Genomic DNA, 23,925 nt, shown 5'->3' with positions numbered 1-23,925 from the left:
AGCTAGTACCTAGGAATCATGAGTCTCAGGCAAGTTGTGCCCTTGATCACTTTTCTTTACCCAATAATGTTCCTGTTAATCACTGTGACATGCTTAGGTTAATCTGATGGGACCTAATAGGTTTCCCTAGACTTGTTTATCCCACACCTTGTTTACCACTGAACTTTTGGGTAGTTTTGCTATTGCTCTACCTAGTTTTGGGATTAATATTACATTAGGATCATGTTCTAGTTATACTATTTTTTTTAATTATTGTTCATGACAAGATCATTGTGTTAATTGGAACATGAAGCTTAACTTGAGATATCCGTGCTACCACAAGGGTGGAATGGGATGCCCTTGGCTGACTAATTAGAAAAGCTAGTGAAGGACTACCTTACCCGAAAGGGGCAACGACGGTAGAGGAGCTGCGTATAGGGAGGTTCTTGGGTCGATCATGCTGCGATGGCTTTTCGAACGAGCTATTCCTATATTGCCCTTCTCAGAAACCGTAGCGGGTTTTCTGAAGCTAGTGGAACTTTGTAAAGGCCTCGTAGTGGATCCCTAGTCATTCACCTCGAAAGTGTCTAAGGGTCTGGCTAACCCTGGCTAGACGGGATTAGAGCTGTACATTTGGGCCGGGCTTGGTGGGCTGGCACGAAGCACGCAAAAAAAAGCACGGCCCAAGCACGGCACGGCACGAAATTATTTCGGGCCGGGCCGGCCCGGCACGATGCACCGGGCCGGGTTTGGGCCGAAGCCGAGGCCCATGGGCGGGCACGAGCCCGGCCCGTTTAACAAGGCACGAAAAGGCCCGTTACTAGGCACGAAAAGGCCCGTTACACACTGTTATGCAGCCAAAAGCAAAACTAACCGCGTCCGCGTCCACAGACCAGTGAGACCACAAGCCCAGCGCCCCAGCCCATCTTGCCATTTGCCGCTGCCAGCCCAACCCAATGTCACGACGGGCGCACAAAAACCCTAGCTCGACTCTGGCCGTCCAAACTCCAATCCAACTCCCAGTCCCAAGTGAAGTCCCACAAAAATCCGTCGTCTTCCGCCGTCTTGGTGAATCGTCCCGGCGGCCGGCTCCCCGCAACCCCAACGGCCCAACCCCATCCGCCGTCTTCCGCTGTGCTACTACTGCGTCTTCTTCTTGGTGCGGTGCGGTCAGCGGTGGCGTCCTGTGCTGCGGTGCTTTCTACGGCCAAGATCTACGGTGCAGGTGCAGGTGCAGTGCAGTCCTACATGGCTGGCCGCCTGTGGTGGCGTGGTGCCTGCAGCTGCAGCCTGCAGGTGCAGCCCTGCACGGCTGGCCGCCTGGCCGACTGGCCGTAGATCTGTGAGCCGCTCACCCGCCTGGACTGGACACCTGGTGCGGCGGTGGTGCGCCTGACTGCTTGCACGGCTGCACGGCTCTACTGTGTATTTTTGGGCTATTCTGGGCTCTAATGTATTTCGGGCCTGTTTATGATTTTCGGGCCGTATTATGTATTTCGGGCCTTATAGGTTATTCGGGCTTTTTTTATTTTCGGGCCGCCCGAATAGAGCCCGGCACGTTTAGGTAATAACGTGCCGGGCCACGGGCCGAAGGCTCAGCCCGTGGGCCGGCCCGGCACGGCCCGAAATTAATATTGGGCCGGGCCGGCCCGAAATTAAACGTGCCGGGCTTTTTCGGGCTTGGGCCGGGCCGGGCCGGGCGGCCCGAATGTACACCTATAGACGGGATACATGACTTGTGGGTAAATTGTGTAACCTCTACAGAGTGTAAAACTGGTATATCAGCTGTGCTCGCGGTCATGAGCAGCTCAGGACTCTCGCATGATTAATTTATGGAACTAAACTTAATTTGTCATATGCATTGCATTGCGAGTGTTATTATCAATTGTGATCTCTTACTTAATTGGGTTGGTATCTACTTATACTTAGTAACCGCTAATAAAATTTTGACCAACTTTAAAAGCAATGCTCAGGTTTAACCATCTCATTTGGTAAGCCTTACACTTCACATGAGCTCCCACCTTTGGTGAGTTCATGCACATTATTCCCCACAACTTGTTGAGCGATGAACGTATGTGAGCTCACCCTTGCTGTATTCACATCCCCCAGGTCAAGAACAGGTACCACAGGATGAGGCACATAAAGGATGTTGTGATGAGTTCGTGAGTGGTCTAGACCGTCGTCTCTCAGTCAACTATGGTTGCTGGATCGTTGACTTCGTATGATGTAATTATTTATCTATTTGGTATAGAACTCCATTATATATATTAATGATGTGACATTTGTTTCTGTACCATGTGTCATCATATGTGTGAGACTTGATCCTAGCACACTTGGTGATTATATCGCGCCCGGGTTTTGGACCCCTAAAATCCGGGTGTGACAGGAGGATGTACTACAACTTGATCCTTTGAGACTAATGTGTTTGCTTGAGTGATTTTTATATAGTCTCAAACATGGATTGAAAGGGAAAAGGTGGACTTGTCCAAAGAAGAGGCTTCCATTGTATTTTAGTATCAATGTATCTTGTTCCAAGTCACTATCTGTGTTTTTCTCATTGCCCTTGGTTTTACTTGCAATTTTTGTGAGGCAATGGGGTTAAAAGGCCAAATAGTTCTTCTGTTTTGGTGCTTAATGCCAAAGGGGGAGAAATTAAGGCCAAAGCAACTGAATCGGCTACCACCTGTGTATTTTTCAAAATTTTAGTGTAGGTATACTTGGTTTTTTATCAAAACCCTTTTTTACAAAAACTACTCTCTTATGGGGGAGAAATTTGATTCTAGGAAAAGCGGGAGTTTTCTGACTCTTGATCAAAACTAATCTTGAAAGTTATTTTGATTTGCTAAAGCAAAGTGTTTTTGACATAGAGATAGAAAATGAATTTGTTTTGCGAAAACAAACCAAGTAGTGAAAAAAATGATCCAAATATGCCAAATCCCATAATTACTTTATTGGTCTTCAATTTAACATCAATTTGCACTTTTTAGCTCATTTGGATATGTTAGTTCAATATGAGTTGCTTTTTGATGTGTTGGCATAAATCACCAAAAAGTGGGAGATTGAAAGGGAAATGTACCCTTGTGCCATTTCTATATTATTTTGGTGATTAAATGCACAACACATTATGTTTAGACCAACATGATGTATGAGCAAAGGTATATGAAGCAAATTGAGCTTCGAAGAGGACATAGTGCAAATCTAGATGGACCAAGTAAAAAGGTAAGCTCTGGACACTTCATCAATTGTTTTGTGTGCTAATAATATTTGTCCAAGTGCTAGGGACCTTATGAAGTCAAGCTAAAAAGGAGCAAAAGAGAATAAGAAAGAAAAAGGAAAAAGTGTGTTGGACTACGCAGCACCGGACGGTCTCGTGCCACCCGCCGCACAGTCCGGTGTGCTTCGGACAGTCCGTTGCACGGTCCGACCAACAGCCTGCTCTCGAGAATTTTAGCCCGTGTCGGCTATAATTCACCGAGCAGTTCGTGTGGAGCACCGGACAGTACGGTGTGCCAGCCGCCAATGGCTACCTGCCATGTCGACCGAGAGCCAATGGTCAACAGGAGCATCGGACAGTTCGGTGCCCCCACCGGACGGTCCGGTGCCCCCCAGAACAGGAAACCAACCAATCACACGATTATGTGCCCGTGCACTGTTCAATGTCCGGTGTGCACCGGACAGTTCGGTGCTCCATGGATAGAAAGCAACCAGGGCCTTCCAAATGGAGCTCCAACGGCTGCTAGGTACCTTGAGACTATAAAAGGGACCCCTAGGCGCATGGAGCTCCACACCAAGCAGCCATTGAACATCCTACAACACCGAGACATCGAATTCACGCCTTTGCTTTAGTAGATAGAGATTTGAGCACTTGTTTTGAGCTGTAACACCGCTGTGCTGTCTTTGTGCTTTTCTCTCTTGACTTGTGTGTGTGACTTGCTGCAAGTTTGTCTCGTGTGTTTGATTCTACTTCCCCCCTTACTCGTAAGGTTTACTTGAGATCAATTGTGTAAGGGTGAGAGACTCCAACTTGTGGAGATTCCTCACAAAGGGAAAACTTGAGATAAGGAAGAAAACCATGGTACTTAAGTTTGATCTTTGGATCACTTGAGAGGGGTTGAGTGTAACCATTGACCAAAGGAGGTCACCACAACATGGAGTAGGCATTGGCTGAACCACGGGATAAAATCACCATGTCACTTGTGCATCTCTTTATTGTGATCGTTTTCTTCCAAAGAGTTTTCACATAATCACTTGTGTTATTGTTGCTAAGTTTAATACATATCTTTAAGGGACAATCAAGTACTAACATTTATTATAAACCAAGTTTGTCTTGTTTAGAGTTGATTTTTGTAGGATAACCTATTCACCCTACCCCCTCTAGGTGCTCTCACTACCCCGCTTGGCACAATGTGGCAGAAAGAAAACAAAAGAAACCAGTAAGCCACAACAGGAAGATGGGAAGTAGAAAATGTCAAAAGTTACTACAAAACGCTGAAGAGTACCCCTAGTATCTAAACATAAACCGGCCCAAAAAAGTTAGAATAGATGAGAAGAATAATTTTATTTAGTCGAAGCTTATCGACGAGGAGAAGGTCCTCCCAGCCCTGGACATGGATACTTCAAAAAGAAGAGAGGTAATAACTAAATTTCTTCTCTTCGGACAAGTAAAATTCATCATAGCAATGTTAAACAACTTGTTTATTGCAGGAAAAAGGTGAGGATGATGAAGTAGTGGAGCTACCCATTCAAGATGAAATTCCTATGGCAAAGATGAAGCTAGAGCCGAGACTAGAGACAACGGCGCCGAGGACGCCAAGGAAGACAAGTTGAATGACTTTGGTAATGGATGTTCTTTTTTATATGCCGATTGGTGAAGAGGCTTTCATGGGCGAGATGAGTCTTCCAAAGAAATCAAAAGTTGATGAAGTGAAGGCTACATCATTGCCAAAATCGGCCAAAGCCAAATGTGCCATTTCTCAGAAGAAAACTGCTCCTAGGGATGAAGTGAGCAGCGAAGACGAAAGGGTTGAAAGATTAAAACAGGAAGATAAAACATTTCCTAGAGAACAAGTGCCCCTGCTAGAAGATGTGAAAAGGAAGGGACCCATTAAGTACGTGATCTGCCATGCGATTGGTAGGGTGCTAACAATAGATCAGGCTACCAAGAACAGACCTATGTTGAAAAGCTAGGGTACCCAATAGGAGCGACTGTTTTTTGTGGTAGCGACGACGATTTCTTATGTTGTTGCCCGGATAGTAGAGAGATTGGCATAGCTCGCACCATAACGGATAACATTAGGTAACCGAAACTTGAAGACGGGTTATCTTCAATGCCCATGTGGGATCTTGCAGATTGACACACATATACAAGTATAAAGGTGAGCATATTTATCCTACTTTGGTTTAAAAATAATCCTAACTCACAAAAATGGATCGATGTGTTTTTAGAGCAGGGACTTATATTAAGTAAGGCATTGAAAAGGTATAAGGATTTTGAAGAAGGCAACTCTCAAATAGTGATAAATAACCTTCGGTCAGAAGTAATTGATCTTCGACACAAAAATGAAGAAAAAGAAGATATGCTTAACACACTGGTTGCTGATCTGGTAGAATGTCGGTATGAGCTTCATGTTGTCGTTGAAGAAAAGGACAAAGCATTAAAGGCCTCCAGATCAAAGATCGATGAGATTGCGAAGCTCGAGGCGAAAAACCTTAAACATTCAAAGTGAGCAAGCGAACTCAACGCTTAGATAAAAGAGAGCGAGATGGCCAAACTAAATGAAAAAATGGAAAATATGTAAGAAGATTTAGAGCTAGAAATGTGCAAGAGTGAAATCCTTAGTGATGAGAAGGATAAACTACAAAGAACTGTTGAAGTTTTACGAAGCTCTCTGGATAGCTGCTTCTTTGTTGTTGCCTAATGTTGCTAGAAACTGAGAAAATATTTTTTCGTCAATTGGGGCCCACTTCAACGAAATTGACTATGTATATGGTGATGCAACCAGTATGGTAAAATGGATTGATGGAGAAGTATAGGCCTTCAACAAAGTCTTATCTACTCAAGGAGACTACTACGCATGGATAGGCACCCGAAGCACAACTTCAATTTTGGAGAAAACTGGATGTGAACATATAAAAATCATCGAACGTTCCAACTTCAAAATATAAGTTGAAGACGTGAAGACTCCTTTTGATGTTGCTTCCAATGTTGACGAAATGTTTTTACCTACATTTGGAACAGAGGGGGCAAAGAGTTGGTCTCAGCCATAGCTAAGGAAAATTTGAATAAGGTTTGAACTAAAACTGTGTCTCTATTTCATATTCCTAAATTGGGTGCTTTCAATGCTTCTTCTTCACAGGTGGAGGAAGTTGCTAAGAAAGTTGAGACTATTAAAGAGTCACAAAGGAAAACCAAACTCAAAGGTATTAACTCTAAACCTTGTCTCAAATTTTTGTTTTAACTATATGTGAACAATCAATAAGTCTTCTGTAAAGAAGCTTTTTTACATGAAACTGAAGAAGATATGATAATCTAAGATGGCAATGAAGCCTTGAAAAAAGTATTACTTGTCATTAAATGTGTAAACAAAACAATAAATGGTGTTGTAATACAAATCTGTGGTGACACTACTGATAGGGTCTTGAAAGAAGACCCACGAACAATTTTGTAATGTAAACTTATATATTTGGGATGAAGAATGTGTGTTTTCACGGTTGTGATTTTCATTATGCTTTGTAATGTGTGAAACCAAAAATATTTTTTGAGCCGAAGGAGAAAACACCTTCCCTTATTTGCACACATAACTAAGACATGAAATAATCTCAAGACTAGATCCCCCTTCTTGCAATTAAAATGAAGGTTGAGTGAATCGATAAAATTATTTTGATTATGATGTTGGAGCAAAGGTTGAACCTAACCTCAATCAGGTTGCATCGGCTAGAGTTAACCATGTTTGGGCGCAAAGTCCAGAGCAACGGGAGACTTTGCTCCCTATCAGCAAGGACACCCTCAACCGCCCCCGCCAAGGGCGACCACATGGAAGGCCGCACAAGTATGGGGCTCGTCACCCCTTAAGCCACCATGGACGAAGGCCCCTCAGTAAGCGAAGGCAAGATCCCGAGGAGGCATCTTTGATGGTCACCACAAGGTGAAGAATACAACCAAGCGTGAATACCTCAGGCCTCCTCTGTGTGGCCTAGTCTTCACCCGACAACGGTGGCCCCACTTGTAAGCCCCCAAGAAGGGTTGAATATTAAGTGTAGTTGGGTCAATGGGTTCTGTTGTACTATAATGACCCCATCATGTGGAATATTTCAAGAAAGTAGCAGGTAATCAGGGGCATAATTGTACTTAAGTCTACCTGCCCCTCGGAGTCCTATAAATACCCCGTTCTATAGACGGATGAGATACTCATAACAAGATGCTATAGTTCTCCACCCAACGTTTTGTCGTGCACTTAAGTCCCATTTGTTCTCGAGTGCTTGGGCCCGCCTCACTACCTATCAGCAAGTCCAACAGATGTGAAGCAACAAACTATGCCATTGTTAGTTTCAGAAACATTTTATGCTATCGTCTACGTGTGATTCAAAGGGCTTCATAAATATGAATTATAAAATCATGGGATGTCCTTTCGAAGGTATAAACAACGAAATATCGTGTGTTTCTTAGGATAAACTCATTTCATGTCCATGATCGCGCCCTATTCTAACGGACTTCAAGATATTTGAAAGGGAAATGTTCCTTTGTGCCATTTCTATAATTTTTTTGGTGATTAATGTCAAACACAACAATATGGACTAACATGATTGTTAAGTGTATATATGCAGATATTCAATATAGGTATACATAAATTAAGTTGTAGAATAAAATAAAATTTAAGTATATGACCTAGACATAGTTGGATTGGCACTAAAATGTTTGTCTAAGTCACGGTAATACTCTTGGATTAAGTAAAAATATTTGCAGAAGAAAATCAAGAGAAAAATGACAAGTGCATATGTCTAAGGTGCACCGGACCAATTTGGTGTGGCAGCAGACCACTTTACCAAAGGCGTCTGTAGAAGGCTTTGGTGGTATGGCGTACCGGACCTTGGGTCTGATGCACTGGACCTCAAATTTTGGTGGAGTTACTCTTGGGTTTTTGGCTAAAAATCACCGGACCTTGGTCTGGTGGTGCATCGAACCTTGGAGTACAACAACTACTTCGTCTCCAACGATTATCTCAACGGGCGTCTGACATGTAGCTACTGATGGTGCATCAGACCGGTCCGGTGCCAACTCCAAATGGAAAGTCCTAGTCAGGATCCTAGATACGATATTACTGTTGGGGGTCCGGTGGTGCACTTGAGGGCTACTTGAGGGCTTGGGGCTATAAATAGACATCCCAAACTAGTCCCCTCAATACACCAATTCATTCCAAGCATTAGTAGTACATGCCAAAGTTATCCGAGCGCCACCATTCGCAAGAGAGAACTCTGATTTGGTTTTGTGCTTGCATTCTTTGATATTTTGGTGGCTTGCTTGTGCTCTTATGTGTGTTTCTACTCATCTTGCTTCTACTAGAGTTGTGCTCCCATTCATTGTACAGGATTGCAAGAGACTCTAATATATGGATATCTTAGTGTGGAGACTAAAAGGATATAAGAGAAACAGTGGCCTCAAGTTTGATCTGTGGATCACTTGAGAAGTCTTGGTTGCAACCCTTGTCCTTTCGGACACCACAACGGGGAGTAGACTCTTCGGAGTTGAACCTTGGTCAAAAATTGTCATGTCTTATGTGCTTTATCTTTGTTGTACTTTGTTCCTCCTTTCGCTCACCTCAAGTTCTTGCTATATTCTTCACTTGTGATATTACCCTTGATCTAATTCCAAATTTAAGTTGGGCATCAAGTGCAAGAACTTCTCTCTCGCTCTCTTGGTTCTAGTTTTTGAACTAATCAATAATTTGGGATCCAAGCTTGGTTTGAGTTGGGAATTGTTAGGTGTCATCTATTCACCCCACTCTAGGTGCCAATCAATTAGTATCGGAGCCCGACGCTTTTTTACGAGTCTAACAACTCGAATCCCACAAGAACAAGGACAAGGTGATGGACAACCAAGGAGAGGTGGATATCAAAAAGATGAAGGATGAATAACCCACCGACTCGCACCGAAAGAAAAAGGATGGCAAGAAGAAGCGGATCTAGAAAATCGTCTACTACGCCACCAATTCTTCTACATTGTCATCCATGTCAAGCAAAGAAGAATCCACCTCCAAACATCACCATAAACAAAAGACGGTTAAACATAATTATTCTAAAATGTCTTTTAATTATTCTCACATTCCTCATAATTCAAATGCTCAATTAGTTTCTGTGCCTCTTGGTAAACCACCCCACTTTCATGGTGAGGATTGCTCTTGCTGGAGTCATAAAATGAAGAGTCGTCTATACTCACTCCACCCAAGTATTTGTGACATTGTTGAAACATGAATGCAGATTCCCAAGAGCGATGATGAGACGTACAATCCGGTGGAGGTGGAAGAAATCACTCATCACAACTCCCAAACCACTACGGTACTACTTGCTTCTCTATACAGGGAAGAGTACAATAAGGTGAATGGCTTGGAGAAGGCCAAGGAGATATGGGACACTTTGAAGACGTCACACGAGGGCGATAGGATGACAAGAATCACCAAGATGGAGCCAATTGAATGTTAACTTGGGAGATTCGCCATGAAGAAAGGACAAGGGCCACAATAAATGTACAATCAGCTCAAGTCCTTGGTGAATCAAGTTCGCATTTATGGGAGCAAGAAGTAGATGAGTCATGAAGTTGTCCGACTCATGTTAAGGTTATTTATAGTTTTAGATCCTACTTTTATTTGTTTAATTCAAGCAAATCCTAGATATAAAATGATGATGCCTGAGGAGGACTTGAAAAATTTATAATCATCCAATGATGGTCAAGGATGCCAAGTACATCGACGATATGGCTAATGGGAACACCTCCTCCATTGAGCTACAAGTCGTTGTCTTCATGGCAATAAAGGAGAAGGAGGAGATCCCAAGCAAGGTGGCGCAAGTCGAGGCGTCCTACTTAAATGATGATGAGATGGTGCTCGTCATAAGAAGATTCAAGCAAGCATTGAAGTGGCGCAAGAACAACGACAACAAACCAAGAGGGAAGTGCGCCTTCTTCAAGTGTGGTAACATCGATCACTTCATTGCTAACTGTCTAGACAATGAAAGTGATGACCAGGAAAAAGAGAAGAAAGGAAAGAAGGTGGAAAAGAAGAAGTACTACATAAATAAGAAATGTGAAGCTCACATCGGTAAGGAGTGGGACTTGAACTATAGCTCCTTTGACTCCAATGATGAAGGCCTCACTAGAATCGCCTTCAACAAAACTTCTCTCTTCCCTAAGGTGAACCACACCTGCTTGATGACGAAGGAGAAAAAGGTACTTTTTAGAGATACACCTAAGTATATTTCCTCTAGCGATAAAGAATCTAGTGGTGATGAGGAAGATATTAGCATGCTCTTTAAAGGCCTCGATAAATCTAAAATTGACAAAATTAATGAGTTAATTAAAGCCATCAACGAGACGGATGAACTCTTAGAGAAGTAAGAGGATCTCCTCTTTGATGAACATGATAAATTTGTCAAAATAGAAAAGGCTTTAGCTCATGAGGTAGAAAAGAATAAAATTTTGTCTAAAGTGCTAAATGATTGCAATGCTTCTATTTCCAATCTTAAAATTGAGAATGTTGATTTAAATGATAAGATTGCGAAATTAAATGAATGCCATACATCTTCTTCTATCGAGCATGTTTTAATTTGCAATAGATGTAAATATGTTGATACCGATTCATGCATTGCCAATGTTGCTAAGATTGCTAGCTTTGAGTGAGGAAAATGCTAAATTAATTGTTCAAGCTACAACTTGCAAAGAGGAACATGATAAATTAAAATTTGCTAGGAGAGCCTACATGAGTGGTAGGTATCCCAAGATCAAGGATGGTGTTGGCTTCCAAAAGGGAGCTAAAGAGAACACCTAGATCCATGAGAAGGGCCATGAGTTTCCCAAATTTGTTAAGGAAAAAGGAAAGACACCAATGCCTAATATTCTTCATTCTTCTTGTGCTAATACTCATGTTGCTCATTATTCTCATAATTGTTATTTTTCTCATGCCATGATTGCTAGTTCTTCTTATTCATTCATCATTTGCTAAAGTAACTCATGCTAGAAGTAGACAACATGCTCACCATATTAAATCTATTCATGCCAAAAATGTTCATGTGCAAAATACAGAAAAGAAAATATGCATCAAATGGTCCATTTATTGCTTATCATGCCCTTGGTGCGTCATATGTGCTTTCTTGCAAATCTAGCAAAGTTGTTGCCACTCATGTTGGTCCTAAACGCAAGAATGGTAAAACTTGTGTTTGGGTTCCAAAAACTTATGTATCTAACCTTAATGGACCTAGCTCAGATTGGGTACCTAAAACCAAAGCCTAAACTTGTTTTATAGGTTTATGCATCCGGGGCACAAGCTGAGTAATCGACAGCGGATGCACATGGCAGGTGAGACAAAGATGTTCTCATTTTACAAAAAGAACAATGACTCCCAAGATGCAATCACTTTTGGAGATGGGAGTCAAGGAAAGGTAAAAGGGTTAGGTAAAATAGCAATAACCACCAAACATTCAATTTCTAATGTATTTTTGGTGGAATCCTTATATTACAATATGCTCTCTATATCTATATTGTGCTCCAATGGTTATAATTGCCTTTTTACTGATGTTGGAGTTATGGTCTTTAGAAGAAGTGACGACTTAGTTGTATTTAAGGGTGTATTCAAGGGCAAACTTTATCTGCTAGATTTTTCGAATGATAATGTTGAACTTTATGCATGCTTAATTGCTAAAACCAACATGAGCTGGCTATGGCATCAACGCCTAGTACATGTTCGGATGAAGAATCTTCATAAGCTTCTAAAGGGAGAACTGTTTTAGGACTAACCAATGTGTGTTTTGAGAAAGATAGGCCTTGTGCAACATGCCAAGTAGGGAAGCAGGTTGGGACAAGTCATCATTAGAAGAACGTCATGACGGTGTCAAGATCATTGGAGCTCCTACATATGAACCTATTCAGCCCTGTTGCTTATCTTAGCATCGACATGAGTAAGTATGGTTTAGTTATTGTTGATGACTATACTCGCTTCACTTGGGTCTTCTTTTTGTAGGACAAAAGTGAAACCCAAGGGGCTTTAAAGAGATTCTTAAAGAGAGCTCAAAATGAGTTCAACTTGAGAATCAAGAAGATAAGAAGTGATAATGGAACAGAGTTCAAGAACACACAAGTACAAGATTATCTTGAGGAGGAGGGAATCAAGCATGAATTGTCCTCTCCTTATATACCACAACAAAATGGTGTGGTGGAAAGGAAGAATATAACTCTAATCGGTATGCCAAGGACCATGCTTGAAGAGTACAAAACGTCGGACCAGTTTTGGGCAGAAGCTATCAACACGGCTTGCCACGCCTTCAACTGGTTGTATCATCGTCGACTCCTTAAGAAGACTTCATACAAACACATCACCGGTAACAAACCTAATGTATAATATTTTAGAGTCTTTGGAAGCAAATGCTACATTTTGGTAAAGAAAGGTAGAAATTCTAAGTTCGCTCCTAAAGTCGTAGAAGTGTTTTTACTCGATTATGATTCAAACACAAGGGCATATAGAGTTTTCAACAAATCCTCTGGTTGTGTTGAAATTTCTTATGACATTGTGTTTTATGAAACTAATGGTTCTCAACAAGAGCAAGTTTATCTTGATGAGATAGATGACGAGGAGGCTCCAACCACTACACCGAGGAACATGTCTATTGGAGATGTGTGACCACAGAAGCTAGATCAACCGTCCTCCACTTAGGTGCAACCCCCAACCCAGGACAAGGAGCGAGAAGCTCAAGATGGCAGCAATGATCAAGGGGAATGCAAGAAGAATAAGACAAGGAGGATGAAGACAAAGTACTGCCACTACCAACAAGTCAAGTGCCACACCCAATGGTCCACCACACAGTTCGTAGAGATCATCCAATGGACATGATCCTAGGAGACATCAACAAGGGAGTAACCACTCATTCTAGAATTCCAATTTTTTGTGAACAATTGCTCTTTTTTGTCTTATGTTGAGCCTTTTAGGATTGAAGATGCCTTGAAGGATCTAGACTGCTGATGGCCATGCAGGAAGAGCTCAACGACTTCAAGAGGAATGAAGTGTGGAACCTAGTGCCATGTCCAAATCAGAACATTGTTGGAACCAAGTGGGTGTTCCACAACAAATAAGACAAATATGGTGTGGTGATAAGGAATAAGGCTAGACTTGTGACAAAAGGTTATGCCCAAGTCGCAGGTTTGGATTTTGATGAGACCTTCGCACCCGTATCTAGGCTTGGATCTATTCGCATTTTATTGGCCTATGCTACTTACCATTGTTTAAGCTGTTTCAAATGGACGTGAAGAGCGCATTCCTCAACGGACCGATCAAGGAGGTCTATGTTGAGCAACCTCCTACTTTGAAGATGATAAGTATCCTGACTACATTTTTAAACTCAATAAGATGCTCTATGGGCTTAAGCAAGAACCTAGAGCATGGTATGAATGCCTGAGAGATTTCCTTATTGCAAATTCGTTTAAAGTCAGAATAGTCGATCCTACCTTGTTCATAAAGGCAATTTATGGAGATCTATTGGCAATACCAAATTTATGTCGATGATATTATTTTTGGTTCGACTAATCAAATGTCTTGTGAAGAGTTTAATAGGACAATGGTCCAGAAGTTTGAGATGTCCATGATGGGCGAGATGAAGTTCTTCTTAGGTGTTGGGGACTTGTTCTCAAATGCTATGAATTAAGAACAAGGCAACACAAATGTTAATGGTTAAAGGCATTCGTCCTCGGAAGCATTATATCCTTTAGGATATAATGATCTTCATACGAAGGTCGTGAAGGTCATACCTTCATCATTTCAATATATAATGAAAAGCAGAAGCATGAGTTATGTATAAAGAATACAAATAATCATTATATTATTTATATTCTTATTTAATAACCATGAATGAACATTAACAATATTGAATTACATTGATACCTTCGGCTTAACAGAAGGTAAGAATCCAAGTGTGACGTGCAAGTGAATACAAGTCAGCGTGAACAGTACGGTGCTACTGTTCATCTATTTACAGGCATAGGACGCAGCATGTGTAAAATTTCATCCATGCCCTTGAAATTTACTATTGACTTAGGGATAATCTATCGAGGACTAGACAGCCTTTCCCCTTTAAGTCGGTTTCATTTTCCACCGCTAAGTCGAAGCTTCTCCACGGGTAGCTTCGGAACTGAATCATCCTTCTTCCAAACCGCACTTTTCATATCGTGTACATCATCATCCTAAGGTCGAAGGTCCCTGTATATATATTATACTTGGAAAACATGTTAGTCGTGTTTTTGAGGACCTTCGGAAGATGAAGGTCCACAACAGTAGCCCCTCGCAGTATTAATTTGTTGTAACAACGAATTCAGACTGCGACATGAACGAAGGCCTTAAGCCGAAGGTCCAAAAAAACACCTTCCCTTCGCTAGAATAGCGAAAGTCAATAACAAACGGGGCCTGCCAAGTTGCAAAGCGCTAGGCGTATAAATAGGAGCCCACAACGACAGCATTTGATACTCTATTTCTGTTGTTTGCGTTATTTTCTCAAATTTTTAGCTCTTGCTCATCAGCTCTAGCCTGATTTTCGAGCTACGGTTTAAAGACGTGCTTACCCCATGTCTGAGGAGAAGAAGATGACTGAGGAGAAGAAGTTGTATGAAGAAAAGAAAGTTGCGGACCCTTTTATTGCTGGGTTTTATGAGTCTATGGCAAAAACAAATACAGAGAAAATTACCAAGGAGATAATGGAGGGTTTGTCTGAAGATTCTGATGACAGTGATGATTATGATGTGGAAAGTGGAGATGAAGATTCTGAGGACCGGCCCTGGCGGCCAAGCCATACCATCTTCGGAAAGTCGACTATTAAACAAAGTCATATTGACACCATGAGAGGAAGGTACTTTCACGACATGTCTATTGTGAGGGTTGGAGGAGACAGCACCGCCCCTGCTCGTGAGGAAAATGAGGTTGTTATTTACCGAAGCTTTTTGAAGGCAGGCCTTTGGTTCCTGTTGAACAGATTTGTGGTTGAAGTGTTAAAGATATTCCAGATCTTTCTTCATCAGATTACCCCCGAAGCTATAATTAGGATGGGGATGTTTGTTTGGGCTGTAAGAAGCCAGGGCCTGGAGCCGAGTGCGAAGTGCTTCTGCAATATGCACGAGCTATTATACGAGACAAAGGCTACTGGCAAAGAACAGTACCACAACAACTTCGGTTGTTATGGATTTATCTCTCGCCCCAATGCAAGCTACCCGGTGCCAACATACCGGAAAAGATGGCCCGAGGCCTAGATGGAGGAATGGTTTTATGTTAAAAAATGATCTGATTAAAAGGGAAGACATCAAGGAAATTATCCAGTGCCCCATTTGGTCTCGCTTTGGCCTCCAAAGGCCGAAGGTGGCTATTGAAAGTGACGTCGAAGCGTGCCAGAAGGCCTTTAGCACTGTTTGTGCCTTCATTGGCACAAGAGATATAATTCAAGAGCACATAGCTTACAGAGTGTGGCCACTTATGGAGAGCTGGGACATGCCGAAGGAGACTACTGCTGAATCCAGCGAAGGTGGCCTAGTTCGATTGAAATATACCTTCAGATTTAGAGAGAAGTTTGACGAACCAAATGATGACTGGTTGAAATGCATTGAAGCTACCAGTGACGAGCTGCTTGGGACATATTCCAAGGCCGAAGATGATGCCTTGTCCGCAGCCTTCGGGGGTCGGGGCAATAAAAGATTGAATAGGGTGTTTGATGCAATTGGCTTCGTATACCCTGATTATCACTACCCACTGTGAAGGTAAGGAAAGAAGAGAAAAATTGCCGCTCCGGCCACCACTGTTGTGCCGAAGGGCAAAAAAATGAAGGTTTTGACCCACCGGTCGTGATATATTGAACCGGCCATAGTGACTGAATTTGGCGAAGGGACCTCTTCAACTACCGAAGCAAGACAAGTTGCTCCCATCGTGCAGAGCGCTGAAGAATCGATCGTAGTGCCGAAGGTGCCTACAGTCGGGCCAGCCGAAGCCAAGGATGATATGGCCAGAGAGCCAGAATTGGAAAAAACAATGATGATGCCAAAAATTTTGAGCCCATCGACAGAGGCAGAATTGCCAAAGATGACAAAGGCTTCTGCCACAACTCCCAAGAGGAGGAGGATGGCCAGCGTGCTGGACGCTGTTATGGAGACCACAAAAACCTTGACCCCTGCTCCTATCAAGAAAATTGCCGAGGCTGTCAAAGTCCAGGCCGAAGCCGAAGCTGGGCCTTCAGTGCCCATCGAGACGAAGCCTGCCGTGCCTGAGGATAAAGCCGAGCAACAAACTCCGGATACTGGCAAGGCAGCAGGGCAGATCGTAACAGAAAAAGCTGAAGCTCCTGCTCCCGAAGCTCTGTCTAAAGATATTAATTACATTATTCGACATGCTTCGGGGAAAAGATTATCCGAAGAAGAAGTCTTGGAAGCCAAACATTACGCTCGAAAACTGAAATATCCGGAGGGGGCCTTGGTGTTTAATGGCACATACGAAGACGATTTCATGTATTGTCTTCGAGACAACAAAGAAATATCCGTCTGCCGGGAGATAGCCAAAAGTATGGGATTTCCGAAGCTTGAGGAAGGCCTTTCGGCCATGTCGAAGGATGATCTTGCTGATAGCCTTGCATACAACAGTATAAAGGTACAGAAGCTGTTAACTTTAAAGTTGGGAATGAAGTATTTCATTGTCATGCTTAACTCTCTCCTTTTCTTGCAGGGCCTAATTCTTAGTAATGCCTTGAGGGCACAAAAGAACGCCGAACACGAAAGTTGCACAATAGCTCTCAGCAATCTTTGCTCAGAGGTAATTGAGCTGAGAAATGAAGGTTTGGAGAAAGACAAGATTTTGATTTCATTGGTGAGTAAAATGAAAGAAGACGAAGCTAAATACAATGCTCTGGCCGAAGCCCAAAAAGCCGAGGTCGAACAACTTCGGAAAAAGCTCGCCGAGGCTAATGAAAACTATGCAGTTGCAAAAGCAAGCAAAGAGATTAGTGAATGGACACAAGATAGGCTAGAGAAAAATATTGAGGAGCTTCGCGAATCCAAGGAAAGATGCTTCTAAAAATCCTTGGATTGCGTGAAAAAATTGAAAAACAGCTTTGCAAAGGTAGGTGCCTACTCCTCTATGAGAACTTCGTTTGAGGCGACCCCGAAGGTGTTATTGAATGGATAAGCGGGGAAGCCGAAGCTTTTGAGGAAATTCTGAACGGTCGCGGAGATATCTGCACTTTCTCCGGCGCCCGGGGGATTGCGGCTATTCTAGAGAAGGCTGGATGCGATCACGTCAAAACTACAGCCCAAGCCGAAGCTACCTTCTCCATAGACGATACAAAATATCCTTCAGCCGAAGCGACTTTAATGGGCAGAAAATTTTATTCTGATGTCTGGGTAAACGGTGACTGAGAATTGTCCCACGAAATTATAAAAAATAATGAAAAAGATACCCATGACGCCCGAGAAGAAGCTAGGCAAACTGAAGAGGCTGCTGAGCGCGAAAGGCGCATAGGTATTGTTTTTTGAATTTTGACTTCGGTACTTGCTTTGTGGCTTTGAACTAATAGCTTATCTATTACAGTTGAGCTATCACCGCTGCCGGAGCCGTACAATCCCCTGGCTGATCCGGAGATGAAGGAAGCACTGGACATTATGAGCCTTGCAAACTCTATTATTGATGAAGTTGTCGACAAGTTATTAAACGAAGCCGCAGAAAAGATCCTTAGAGAAGAGTAGACTTTGTTGTAATAATATTTTGCAACTTTATTGTAAAAATACTTTGTAACATTTGGTGTGTGGAACAATTGATGAAACATGTAAATTACTGTAATATATTTCTTTACGATGCGTGAAATTTACACACATACCGTTTTTTAGCCTTCGGCGAAAAAACACCTTCCCTTCTTTTCATGCTTCGTAAAGAAAGAAATTCCTTCTATGGCAAGTCTGATAATGCTGTATTTTCCGAAGTTAACTTAGTGCCTTAACACATTTCCATTTTAACAAAGAATTTGCCGAAGATTTGCTTCGTATCCAATCTTTTGTGCCGTTGATGCGATATGATGTCTGATAAAACTGTATTTCCCGAAGCTTACTTCGTACCTCAGCACATTTTCATTTTGTGTCGTCAATGCAATGTGATGTATGATGTAATGTTATGCGAAATGATATGATGATATGATACAGAATGATGAGTATGTCGGAGACACACACCCACGCGCCCACACTAGAATACACAAGACTCTGCATCCCCTTAGGAACGTCTTTTGAGTCTTTAAGCTCTGCATCCCCTTAGGAACGACTTTTAAGCTTCTTCACCTTCTATTTCGGTGATGTTTAAGCTCTGCATCCCCTTAGGAACGACTTTTAAGCTTCTTCACCTTATATTTTGGTGGTATTTGGCTCTTCATCCCCTTAGGAACGACTTTTGAGCAGAAAACTTACGCTGCGCTGCCTTAGGAATGACTTTTGCAACTTCGAGTTGTAATTTTTGGCTCCGCATTCCCTTAGGAATGACTTTTGAGCAGAAAACTTACGCTGTGCTCTCTTAGGAACGACTTTTGAAGCTTCAGATCGTAATTTTTTGGCTCTGCATTCCCTTAGGAACGACTCTTGAGCTTCAAAATTTACTTCGTTTCCTTAGAGACGTCTTTCGAGCTTCGTAAATCCATGAGGAAGATATATTTCACTCTGGTGCAGGCACAATTATTACAGGAAATTGAAATTAAGTTCATTACTTGTTTCTCATGCAGAAAATAAAATGGCATAAAAGATAAAAGTACATCAATAATAGGATATTCCTCAGTATATATGCTTCGACTCTAGTACAGTGTTGTTGATTGTACGAGCTTCGGACTCCTCTCTGAAGTCGCGCTGCTGTTGGGCATGCTGGTGCCCTTCTGGCTGCTGGCTTCGGGTATGAGTAGGTGGCAATGGTGGTGGTAGTGGGAGCTGTGGCCAGGAAGCTTGTGAATGACTTGTCGAAGCAACAAAAGTTGTAGGTTGATTACCCATATATTCTAGTATATAGGGAGAGTAACACGAAGCGGTATGTAAAACCTGCTTCGGCTAATTCTGTCGTGCTTCTGCTTCGGCAATCTCTTTTTGCTTCTGAATGGTGACCTGGCATGTTCTTGTAGTGTGGCCCTTGTCTTCACCACAGAATAAGCAATAGAGTTTTCTGGGTTGATCCCCATATCTTCCTCCGAAGCCCCTACTGCCTCTGCCCCTTGGAGCTGGTGGCCTGAAAGAACTTTGCTGTTGCCCTGAAGATTGTGAGCTATATTTGTGGCCTCTAAAACTGACTTCCTCTGTCATCACTCTAAGTAGAATTGTGGATTGATCTGACATGTCTAGGGTGGAGTCTTCCTCCGAAGCCCCTAGTCATCTCAGAAAACCTATAAGCTTCTTCCCTTCTCTGGAGGAAATCATTATTGGCCCAAATGTACTCATCCATCTTTTGAAATAGCTTCTCCAAGGTCTGAGGGGGTTTCCTGGCGAAGTATTGAGCCGTAGGTCCTGGCCGAAGCCCTTTGATCATGACCTCAATGACGATTTCATTGGGCACTGTGGGCACTTGTGCTCTCAGACGCAAGAACCTTCGAACATACGCCTGGAGGTATTCTTCGTGATCTTGCATGCACTGGAACAAAGCTTGAGCAGTAACTGGCTTCGTCTGAAACCCTTGGAAACTGGTGATTAGCATGTCCTTCAGCTTCTGCCATGATGTGATTGTTCCTAGCCGAAGAGAGGAGTACTAGGTTTGTGCAACATTCTTGACTGCCATGACGAAGGATTTCACCATGACTGCAGTATTGCCCCCATATGAAGATATGGTTGCTTCGTAGCTCATTAGAAACTGCTTCGGATCTGAGTGCCCATCATACATGGGGAGCTGGGGTGGCTTGTATGATGGCGGCCATGGGGTAGCCTGTAGTTCTGTTGATATAGGAGAAGCATTATCAAAAGCAAAATTTCCATGATGGAAACCATCATACCATTCGTCATCATCGTAGGAATTGTCCTGACGAAGCTCTCTACATTGAGGTCTTCGGTCCTGGTCATCTTGAGTGAGGCGACACATTTCCTCAGTAGCCTCATCGATCTTCTTCTGTAAATTGGAGAGACGAAGCATCTTCTCCTTCTTCCTTTGGACCTGTTGGTGGATGGCTTCGAGGTCCCTTATTTCTTGGTCCAACTCCTCCTCCTAAGGCGTTGGACTTGTAGCCTTCCTTTTTGGCTTCTGGCTTCGCGTAGTGTTTCTTGGTATTAGTCTAGTGGCTGCAATGCAGCCCCTAGTCTGGAAGACTTCTTCGGCGGCATGACGAAGGTCACAGCTTTGCCTAAGGTGGTCGAATGAGTTCACCGGAGGTGGGCGCCAATGTTGGGGACTTGTTCTCAAATGCTATGAATTAAGAACAAGGCAACACAAATGTTAATGGTTAAAGGCCTTCGTCCTCCGAAGCATTATCTCCTTTAGGATATAATGATCTTCAGACGAAGGTCGTGAAGGTCATACCTTCATCATTTCAATATATAATGAAAAGCAGAAGCATGAGTTATGTATAAAGAATACAAATAATCATGATATTATTTATATTCTTATTGAATAACCATGAATGAACATTAACAATATTGAATTACATTGATACCTTCGGCTTGGCAGAAGGTAAGAATCCAAGTGTGATGTGCAAGTGAATACAAGTCAGCGTGAACAATACGGCGCTACTGTTCATCTATTTATAGGCACAGGACGCAGCCTGTGTAAAATTACATCCATGCCCTTGACATTTACTATTGACTTAGGGATAATCTATCGAGGACTAGACAGCCTTTTCCCCTTTAAGTCGGTTTCATTTTCCACCGCTAAGCCGAAGCTTCTCCACGGGTAGCTTCGGAACTGATTCATCCTTCTTCCAAACCGCACTTTTCATATCGTGTATAGCTTCATCCTAAGGTCGAAGGTCCCTGTATATATATTATACTTGGAAAACATGTTAGTCGTGTTTTTGAGGACCTTCGGAAGATGAAGGCCCCCAACACTAGGGTTCCAAGTCAAGCAACTCAAGGACGACACCTTCATCTCCCAAACTAAGTACACGCAAGACATCCTAAAGAAGTTTGGGTTGATGGATGAAAACTCGTCAAGACACTCATGGGAACGATTGAGCATCTGGATCTAGACATTGGATGGAAGTCTATAGATCAAAAGGTATATCGGTCTATGATATGATCCCTTCTTTATTTATGTGCATCTAGACTGGATATTGTGCTTTCAATTTTCAAGTGTGCAAGATTCCAATCCGACCTAAAGGAATGTAACCTTAGGACCATTAAGAGAAACTTAAGGTATTTAGTCCATACTCCTAATTTTGGGCTTTGGTATCCTAAGGGGTAAAACTTTGATCTTAATAGTATGAGTCATGAGGCTCAAGCTATTCTAGTGTCCTTCAACGCCATGTGCAGCTATATTGGTACAAGTGATCTTGTGCAAGAGCATCTAGCGTTCAGAGTTTGGTCGCTTAAGGCTGGCTGGGAAATGCCCGAGCGGCCGAGCCAAAGGAAAACAGTTAGTCAAGTCACGGGGGAGGCTTGGTATATTTGAATTTTGAAGTATATTTATAAATTCAGTAACCAGTTTGTGGAGCTAGATGATGATTAGTTATACATAATCGAAGCAAATGTAACGAAGTCTTGGGCAATTTCATTAAAAAGGAAGACGAGGCTTTGACAACTGCCTTTGGATCCCGAGGCAAAAGAAGGTTAAATTTGGTGTTCGATGCTATAGGCTTCGTCCACCCAAAATATCCGCACTTAACGCAAAGCGGAGGGAAGAAAAAGAAGGCTTCCTCAAAACCATCAGCGGACAGCCCGAAGCAAAAGAGGGCCAAGGTTACAACTAAGAGCTAGAAGGTAAGTTTGGAGGAAAAAGCGGCCATCATCGAGCCAAAACTGTCCACAACAATTATTCCTATGTGGAGACCGCTGCTAAATCTGCACCGGTCGCTGAGCCAAAAGTTGGCTCTTCTATTTTGACAAAGGTAAAAATTATCTTATTACTTTCTCTGCGGCGAGTATTTGTTGTAAAAGGGATTCTTTTACAATAACTCTACTTTTATTGTAGGAGAAAGAGAAGGCTAAAGATGAGGTAATTATTGAGCTACCTATTCAAGATGAGATCCCTTTGGCTAGCATAGAGCCTGAGACTAAATTGAAGCCGAAGCCAAAACCATCTTATGAGGGAACACCTCGAAAGGGTAAGAGGATGGCCAACATTATAAAGGCAATCCTAAAGCCCGATGAACCATACCATCTGAGGCCTGCTCCACCTTCTCCATAGAAGGAAAGTGCCATCATTGTTGAAGGTACTCCGATCGCGGATATATCTGGATGCTGCAGATTCTCAGGCAGCTAGGGTGGCCAAGCTTGTGCAGGTGCTGCAGTCCACCCAACCCATGGAGGACGTGGCGTCTCCTACTATGAGCACTGGACAGCTCTCTGCTCCTCCGCCGGAGGTACCTTCCATCCCTAGCCTTGATGAATTTCTTATGTCAATCACTAGGCCGCTCCCAGATCCAGTCCTAGGTAGCTGTCCAGTCCAAACAAATCAGCATGTCCCCCAGTTGACTGGTGCTGCCTCCATTATTACAACAGCAGCTGAGGAGTCTTCTCCCTATCCCTTTCATAACCTTCCTACCAAAGATCAAACTTGCAATAATAGTGCGCAGAATTTACCTCTCACCTTGCAAACTGTAGATCCCTCTTGCAGTAGACAGTCTAGTGGCGCTTTTGCTGGAAACCCGCAGCTTTCGAGTCCCATTCAACGCAAAAGCAGCAGGCTAGCAAAAAAGGCTAGGAATAGAGTCGGCAAAGAGCACTACAAATAGCTGAAGATCTTCTGGTCAAAAAATTAAATTCGACATCTGATCGCAATGAACTATCTGTATTATCTGAACTTGAGGTTGTTGAACAACATTCGCAGCACTTTGATCGCCCACTGACCAAAGGCAAGGCGGAGGCAATTATTTCACTGGCCAACCTCGGCACGAAGGAGACGAACAAGATGAAGAAATCTACCAGGGCGACGGTGGCACCAGTCGATGCAGTGGAATTTGTGGTGTAAGGCCATGTCATTGGGCCAGTGGTGTGTGGTAGTAGTTTCCCCTATGATGTGTCTCCAAGGAAGTTTGTGTTCATGGCTTAGTGTTTGGTGGTCTATTATTGCCAGTAGCGAGTGTTTGTGTCCTTTGTGTTTCTGGCTTTGGATTTGGGATGGCCTGCCTTATATGGGGCTCCCCAGCCCGGCACGCCCCTCCTCTCCCTTATTTGTATGGCAGCGCAGCTGGTATTTTATTTTCAAATGAATAGATCAGACTGCAAGATTTTATGCTGGAATGTGCGTGGGTTGAATGGTGCTGCAAGACGTGCCAGTGTGCGTAATCTTATTTCTTCCTTCGGGGCATCTGTGGTGTGTTTGCAAGAAACAAAAATCTCACAATGGAATGACTTCCTTCTGAAGGAAACCCTTGGTCAAGCTCTTGCCTCCCAGACAGTGTGCCTTCCGGCCAACAGGACTGCTGGGGGCGTCCTGATTGCAGCCTCTGACCAGCACTTCTCACTTAATCACCTGTACACTACAGAACACACTATTACTGCAAATATTTGCTCCTTAGCAGATAATACAAAATGGTCCATCACGGGTGTGTACGGCCCCCAATCCG

The 23,925-nt window shown here is 42.9% G+C and overlaps 1 long non-coding RNA gene across 1 annotated transcript; it reads left to right on the top strand.

Moving 5' to 3' along the window:
• Positions 1-22,515: 22,515 nt before the first annotated feature.
• LOC111589751 (uncharacterized) lies at positions 22,516-23,599 on the top strand. The gene is made up of 2 exons (XR_002748878.2): positions 22,516-22,719; positions 23,187-23,599. It is a non-coding gene; the product is annotated as an uncharacterized lncRNA (long non-coding RNA).
• The last annotated feature ends 326 nt before the right edge of the window (positions 23,600-23,925 follow it).

The sequence above is a fragment of the Zea mays genome, chromosome 7 (genome assembly GCF_902167145.1).
Source record: "Zea mays cultivar B73 chromosome 7, Zm-B73-REFERENCE-NAM-5.0, whole genome shotgun sequence".
Taxonomy (NCBI): Eukaryota; Viridiplantae; Streptophyta; class Magnoliopsida; order Poales; family Poaceae; genus Zea; species Zea mays.
Note: the sequence above shows the minus strand (reverse complement) of the source record. Positions and strands in the feature narration are given on the sequence as shown.